Below are 8,834 nucleotides of genomic sequence, written 5' to 3'. Positions count from 1 at the left end.
AAATTACTGACAAAACTCAGCAGATCCATTAGTATCTGTTGGGAGAAAGCAGAGTTAATGTTTCAAGTCTGTCATGATGTTACATCATCACCAGACTTGAAACATTAACTCAATTTTCAACAGTAATTTCTGTTTTTGTTTCAGGTGGCCAGCATTCACAATTATTCATTTTATCTATTTTTGTGATGTAGTTTGAGATTTAATTATTTACGGGGATATTAGGGAGAATATTCTTGCTCTGCTCTCCTTTGAAACAATGGCAAGAGATCATTTATGCTCACTTGAGAAGACAGGTAGGGCTTCAGCTCAGGAGTTCATCTGGAAGGTGCCACTTCCAATTCTAACCCTGCCTCGACTTTTGAGCACAGGTCTTGGAGTGGGGCATAAACCCATATTCTCTGACATAGAGATGAAAGTACCACATAGAGAATCATAGAATCCCTCCAATATAGAAGCAGACAATTCAGCCCATCAGGTTCACACTGACTCTCTGAAAAGCATCCCACCCAAACCCACCCCGTTACCGTCTGCCAGTAACCCTGCATTTCCCATGGCTAACCCATCTTACCTCGGCAGCCCTGGACACTACAGGGCAATTTGGCATGGCTAATCCACTGTGGACTCTGGGAGGAAACCTGCTCAGACATGGGAACAATGTGCAAATTCCACATAGATAATCGCCCGGTGGTGGAATTGAACCCAGGGCATCGGTACCGTGAGGCAGCAGTGTTAACCATTGAGCCACTGTGTTGCCCTAACAATAGATCATGAAAGAGACTATAGGACGTCACTGTGGGATCAGCTGGATAGACAGTGTTTCTTTTCTTATGCTCATTGGCCATTATTTTCATCTGTTTTAACTTTGTGTTGTTTACTGTTGGCTACACAACATGAAATGCAAAGGCTGTGTAACAGTTCATAGTTATCAGTATGCATCACTAAATTTCTGCTGAAGAAATACTGACTGACACTTCTTTAAATGCCACAGAGTTGCTTCTTGCCTTTGACATTTTCACTCCATTTTCACATATCACTTTATCTTTTTTCTTTTTGGTTGCTAAACTTCAGTGGTAAAACCAAAAATAACTCCATGAGGCAGTCACACTGCTCAAAGAGGACAGCAAAAACAGCCCACTTCACTTCTAATTTTAGTGAGTGTGGTCCAAGTACATTTTTTAAAAAATGGTTGACATTGGTTAAACATTTGCAAATCCATATTAAGGTCTAATTGGAGGATTAGCCACAGTTCACTAAAATGTTCTTGCTCTGTTTAATTTAACGTGGAAAAATGAGCTTAAATAAATGCTAAGTGACATTAACGTGACTGTATTTAAGCTGTGCTTGCTCATAAAACTTTAAAAGCAGTGAGCAAGATGAATTGCTACATCATTTTCCACAAAGCAGTCAATTGGTACAGCATTTAATATATTCTTTTTTACTAATTTACCAATTGTCTCCTATTTTCTTCCTCACTTTCCTGAAGATGTCAAACTTAGCTGAGACACCTTTCAAGGACATGAGATCTCCCTCAGTGCTTCACTTCAGCAACCATTGCTCCATACAGGATTCAAGATCAGAATTTTGAGTGAATGTGGACCATTGTCAGTCTTATTATCTGTGTTTTGGACACTTTGAATATTAATGATGTATTAAAAACATTATTATTAAACTTTCTTGCCAGGGAGGGAAAGACACAGATTTTGGCTTGTGGTTCAAGTTGATTTTATTAACAAAATATTTCTCATTAAAAATGCATGTGAGCATTTCCAAAATTCCCACAATATTTACTCTCTATCTAGCTCTATCGGTCTAAGAAAGGATATTATCTACAACAGTCCACATGTTTGAGCTAGGCCATTGGAATCTCCTTCCTCTAAGATGTATGTCTCTGTCTCTGTCTCTGTCTCTGTTTCTCTCTCTCTATATCTATGACACATGTCACTAATCCAACTGCAGTCACCAGTGATAAACTCAACTTTTCCTCACCCAGTGTTTGCACATACCTTGTGGTAATAGGAGTTGTGGATTTCCAAATGGGGCAAAACCCTTCTGAGGGTATGGAACATATACTCTTTGAAAAAAGTTTGACAGTCTTCTTTCTTGTGTTATCCCTTATTGTTACAGTTGGTAGTTACAAAAACTCTTATACAGACCAATTATTCTCAGGTAGTTGGACTCAAATGGTGACTCTCTTTGGACTGCTGTTAAGAGTATTGGTTTGTATAATTCACTGCTGGCCTTGGTAGGTGGAGACTTGAGTATCATTTATCATGGTATTGGTGGTGTTAATAGATTTAAATTTCACTCCTGGATTCTCTTAATACCACCAGCTGTCTTAGAAATATGCATTGGTGATTTACACCTCACTTCAGAATTTAGACATTAAAATAAAATTAATTCCAGGGACATAAAAGCTAATGATAACATGCTTTAGATACTACTTTTAAAATTCAGGAAAATAGCATCTGAGTCAACATATTTACTGGAATTAAATTCAAATTGTATCTATTTTTCTCAAATCACATTAGAATCCCTCAAAAATTTGAAAAAGAAATATCCATTTTACTGTGAATCCACATCAAATTATTGGGTGATACAATGTGTAAAATTTGCAGCACAGAATGAAGCTTTCAGCAAACAAGTTGATTGTAGTGTTTATTTTCTTCTCAAGCCTTCACCTACCACTCTTCATCAGAGTGATTTCAGAATTCAGAACAACTTTCTGACAGTTTTATGAACTTTACCAGCCATAGTACAAACCTCTCTTTCGTCTTTGGCTGCTACTCCTGATATTTTATTCTGTTCTCTTTGTGAAGTCATTCCTCAGTTAAGCTCCCTCAACTGTACACACCACCTTGGTTCACCATTATTCCTAATCTGCACTCTTGGATTTCACACTTTTGTTTCCCCCTTGAGTTTAATTCCCAATACATTTTGCTCCAATTTGGTATATTGACCCAGTTTGTATGCATTGTTGGCAATCTTCATTAGATTTATGGGTTAATCTCCATTCATTCACTATGAACTCCTTTCACTTGAAATCCTCATTTCTGTAGTCCTTCAGCATCAGCATTACTCATCTTGATGAAGAACAGTCTCCCATTTTGCTCAGCTCTGATACTACAGCTCTCTTATACACCCTAATCCTTCTTCTCTTTATAACCTCTAACTTTATTCATGGTATATCCTTTAGTATTAAGGCCATAAGACATAGGAGTGGAAGTAAGGCCATTCGGCCCATCGAGCCCACTCTATCATTTAATCATGGCTGATGGGCATTTCAACTCCACTTACCCGCACTCTCCCCGTAGCCCTTAATTACCTACGAGATCAATAATTCATCAATCTCTGCCTTGTAGACATTTAACGTCCTGGCCTCCACTGCACTCTGCGGCAATGAATTCCACAAGCCCACCACTCTCTGGCTGAAGAAATATCTCCTCATTTCTGTTCTAAATTGACCCCCTCTAATTCTAAGGCTGTGCCCATGGGTCCTAGTCTCCCCGCCTAACAGAAACAACTTCCCAGCGTCCACCCTTTTTAAGCCGTGCATTATCTTGTGAGTTTCTATTAGATCGCCCCTCAACCTTCTAAACTCTAATGAGTACAATCCCAGGATCCTCAGCCGTTCATCGTATGTTAGGCCTACAATTCCAGGGATCATCCATGTGAATCTCCACTGGACACGCTCTGGTGCCACTATGTCCTTCCTGAGGTGTGGGGTGAAAATGTTATGAACATATGATAGGTGTAGTACCCCAATTCTTTATAGCTCCAGATGGGATACCTCAATTGTTTGGTTCCTTGGTGAGCGGGGAATTAACTGGCCTGCCTTTTTGTTTACCCACCCCCTTGGCTGGATGCAACGAGTTAACTGAGAAAGGATCTCTCCCCTGAGAACCCCTTTGCCTCAGATCTACCGTCAGATGAATGTTTGCTTTCAAGAGCTAACTTAGCCGGACCTTCTTGACAGAATAGATCATTACATAGATTACAGCACAGTACAGGTCCTTCGGCCCTCAATGTTGTGCTGACCTGTCATACCGATCTCAAGCCCATCTAACCTACACTATTCCATGTACGTCCATATGCTTGTCCAAAAAATAGAAAGAGAATGAGTGAATCACTGCACAAATGAAATACTAACAACACCAACACATACAAATAAATTGCAAGTCCCAAAAGACAAAAGTAGGAAAAGGAGATATGCAGGTCAGTCTCCAAATTGTTCGATGAGTAAATGTTTGAAAATTGCAATGGAACGAACAGGTAGCATTGACATTTAAAGGTGAACAAATGGCTTTTGCAGTTCTAATATGTTCTTCAAAGAGGAAAAGAAAATGAATGTGTCTGCAGTTTGGGACATAATAACAAGAGGTGGGTCGCTGTTGGCTGCGGGCTGTCAACTCCTTGTTATCTTTGGAGTTACCTCCTGGTTATCTTCCTGTTTGAAGCTTCACTGAAAATTTACAGTGACATTCCATTTGCTTCACACAGAATTTTGTTAGTCACCAATTTTAAATCTATGTGCAACAAAAGCAGAAATTGCTGGAGAGACTCAGTAGATCTGGCAACATTTGTGGAGAGAAAGCAGAGTTAACATTTCAAGTCTAGCGACCCTTTGTTAGAGAACAGAGTTAATATTTCAAGCCCAGATATTCCACAGATGATGCCAGGCCAGCTGAATTTCTCCACCAATGGCTGATTTTGTTTCAGATTTTGCAGTTCTTTGTTTTATTTTAGTGTAAAATTTACATGTGCTTTCTGTAGCAATATTCCTTTTAAAAATAATGTATTTTAGAATTAAAAGTTGAAATGTCTACAAAGACTTCAAGGTTCTGATCTATTATCATAACACTACATCACATTAAATCTCTATTGCTATATAGTCTATATCACTGACTATCTACTTGTATCTAACAGCTTCACGTTCCCCACCATTTCTTTCTGCGTCTTGTTCGCTCAGATTTCAAACACTATACTTTCGTTTGTTTCGTTATACGTTATTTGCCTTCGAATAACAACCACACTTTACACAGCGTACCATTTATTGATAAAACATTGCCTTGTAAAATCAAAATTTGACACTAACCAAATTGTTGTTGCCGATGAAGGATGAGACAGGACTGCCCCCACCAAACACTGCACTGCCTGCTCTCACCATGAGTCCAGTATCACCTCTCCACACCCCCACCCCACACCACACCCCCTCCAGACACACACACACACCTCTCTCTCTCACTCACACAGACACACACTCTCTTTCTCTCTCACACACAAACACACACTCTCTCTTTCACACCCACACACACACACTCTTTCTCTCTCTCTCTCTCTCTCTCTCTCTCACACACACACAGACACACACACACACTCTCTCTTTCACACCCACACACACACACTCTTTCTCTCTCTCTCTCTCTCTCTCTCTCTCACACACACACAGACACACACACACACTCTCTCTTTCACACCCACACACACACACTCTTTCTCTCTCTCTCTCTCTCTCTCACACACACACACACAGACACACACACTCTCTCTCTTTCACACCCACACACACTCTTTCTCTCACACATGCACACACTCTCACACGCACACAATGACACATTAACAGCCTGTAAAATAATTAGACTTCCCAGTACAGGTCGTGTTCATTACTGCTGACCTTCCAATGAAACTGTTAAAGTGGCATAAGCATTGTAGCACAGATTTTCTTTTAATAAGCCTGACCTTAACTCTAATAATTGCTCTTTAAAGGCATCCTTAGTATACATCTATATGCTACAATAGTCTTCATGCACGTTGTACAGAGTTAAACTTTATTTGAACTGAGAAACTTTCGCTAAATTAAAATTAACTCTGCCAATGATACTTTTATTTATTGCAAATTGCCTATTGTTGGGAAACTTGAAATAGGTCTGAGTTCTACTGAAAAATAGCAGCAAATGGGAAAATTTCCATCCTGCCAAATAATAAACTGATTAAATGTTTCCAGAATAATAATAGTAGATTTGTTGTTGGGTCACAATCCAAGAACACCAAACTAAGAAAATGAGTCATTCCTGTATCACTGGGCATTCCTCCAGTCTGTGGAGACTACAATGATCCAGGTGGCAAGCTCACACCATGCTGGCATCGTGGTTCGGCTGGTTCTTTGAGATAAGTACATTCCTCCTTTGCACCAGAGCCTCAAGGTCCCTGGCAGAGCAATGTGTCACTACTTTCCCCTTGTCAGACATATTTGGAAAAAAACTGTCCTTTGGCCAGCAGGGGAGCTTTGGAATGTCTTGGCTCAAGTGAAAACACTGCAGCCTTTTAAAAGGGGTTATGATGCTGGTCTTTGGGTGAATGCTGAGTTGTTTTGGGAACAGTCTGAGCTAAGATGGAGAGTAAATCACTTTCGACGGATGCAAAATGGGTGAGATAGGTCATTAATGAAGCACGTTTTGTAAGCTGTGAGAAATCTTGAGAGGCCTCACAAAGAGAAACATATAAAAACCTCAATTCAACTTGCACTTAGACAAAAAAGAGATTTTGCCCAATATCTATTATTACATTAACTTAATTTACACCTAGTTGCAAATATGCAATTAACTCCATTTTGTCTAAGACAGACCCTCCTTTTCCTGAGGCCATCCGGTAATTTTTGTTTATAATACCTACCAAAAAAAAGGGATGATGGGAGCAAATCTAGCAGCTGCACCTTACACCATGATGAGTATTGAGGATTCACATCAGTATTGCCATTGAATGTCAAGGGTAGATGGCTAGTTTCTCTCTGTTTGTAGTTGGTCATAGTCTGACACGTTCATGCAGTATTAAACAATACACTCCTCCCTACCACCCAGATCCTGAAATTGGATGTTCTGGAACAACTATTCTCACACACAGACACTTGATCCTCTGCATATCTTTTTTGTTACTCTATCTCCTCAACAGCTATGGCAAGATAAAATTAAAGAACAGAAGAAAATAAAAATGGGAGTTAGAGCTTCATGAATATTTTGTATGATGCATCGTTTATCAATCCAAGACTAAATAGTGTCCAGCTCATTCTGTACATGGGCACAGGCTGCTTCAGTATCTAAGGAGTTATGAATAAAACAGAACATAGTAATTATTAATTATCATCTGTGCTACTGACCTTAGGTGGGAAGGAAAGTCATTGATGAAGATAGTTGGGATTAAAGTCCTGAGGAACTCTTGCAACAATGTCCTGGGGCTCAGCTGATTTTCCTTCAACAAACCACAATCATCATCTTTTCACTTCGGCATGACTCTAACCAGTAGTGGTTTCTCATAGCACAGTTGCCAGTGCATGAAATCCAGCCCTAGTCTATCACATTTCTAGTCTGATCTCTGAAATTCAGATTTCCAATTAGTCCAAAAATAAATGTGTGGAGGAGAGTTTTAAGGGCTGAAGAATTTATTAATACTTTGCTGATTGTTCATTGGGCTGAACTTGAAGGGATTTTGATTTGGATATCAGGAGAAGCACGCGACAGAGAGATTATTTAAATAGAAATTTATCAGTTCCCTCGTGGAAAATTTTAATTCAATCAGCTCCCAGCTTTCAGCCAAACAGAATTATCCTGCAGCTTCTATCAAGTGCTTAGTGCAATCCCTCCTGCTTTATTTCTGCGGCATGCTCATTTAAACTAGAATTAACATTTCTTATGTAAATTATTGCAAAGGGCTACTTCAGCCAAATCCGCAATATAGCTGCAAAGTCAGAAGTCACACCACACCAGGTTATAATCCATTGGATTTATTTGAAATCACTGTGATTCCAAGTAAACCTGTTGAACTAAGTAACAGGTGTCATGTAACTTCTGACTTTGTCCACCCCAGTTCAATACCGTCACCTCCACAACGTAATTGCAAAAGTGGAGCCTGAAATTATTGAGTTCCCTTCAATTTATTTTGTGATAGAAAATATAATTCAGCAAAAATCAGACAGAAATATATAAATAATTACAGAAGATTTCATTGATTTGTTACAAAGTACCAGGCTTAATGTCGAAACTGAATATACATTACAGCAAAGTATCTTCTACTTTTAGGAAACAGTTTAAACTACAAAAAGGGCCAGAAACCGGAAACAGAGATTGCTTGTTAATTAATGCAAGATTTAACAGATGAACAGTGAGAAAAGTAAAGGAGAAGATTATGTTGAAATGGTCAACTACACATGTAAATAATGCGTGGAAAGTAATTCAGTAGATAAGCGGAAAGAGCCAACTGAAATAATCTCTGGTAGCTAAAAAGTCATGATGTGAACAATTAGAGTGGACTTACTGTTAAATTTTCTAAATATTACCACAGCAACTTCTCTTTCAGCTGGATGCTGCTAATATTGGATGAGTATGAGCATTTTCTGGGGTGGAGAAGGAGACCATGCTAGAGTGGGGATCTCCTGTCATTACACAGCGATCAGAGCTGTCTGTACCTATCACATTGACCTGCTATTTGTTTCCATCAGGTTCTGAGACCATCGAAGGTCACTAAGCTTTGCCACTTTTGTATTCCATATTGCAAGCCAGCAGGAACGTGTCTTTTTTTAAAAGTTATTAAGGAAACCAGCTTTATGTGCAGTATTTCATTTTGAGGTTTAGATATCACTTTTACTGAGTCTGATGAAACATATTATTTGTGGACTGCAGATAAAACAATTCAAATCACTAAGGCTTTTTTTTTGCAGAAGATGCAAAACTAAAGGGCAGTTTCAGTACTGTTCAACTCAGAATGTTGACTGGCAGAGTCTTAACAATGTTTCAAGTTTGCCTACAGCATTTCAATTATTCATAACTTGATTTGATTTATCAGTG

The sequence above is a fragment of the Stegostoma tigrinum genome, chromosome 4 (genome assembly GCF_030684315.1).
Source record: "Stegostoma tigrinum isolate sSteTig4 chromosome 4, sSteTig4.hap1, whole genome shotgun sequence".
NCBI classification, from domain to species: Eukaryota; Metazoa; Chordata; class Chondrichthyes; order Orectolobiformes; family Stegostomatidae; genus Stegostoma; species Stegostoma tigrinum.
The sequence above is the reverse complement of the archived record's forward strand: the minus strand, read 5'-3'. Positions refer to the sequence as shown.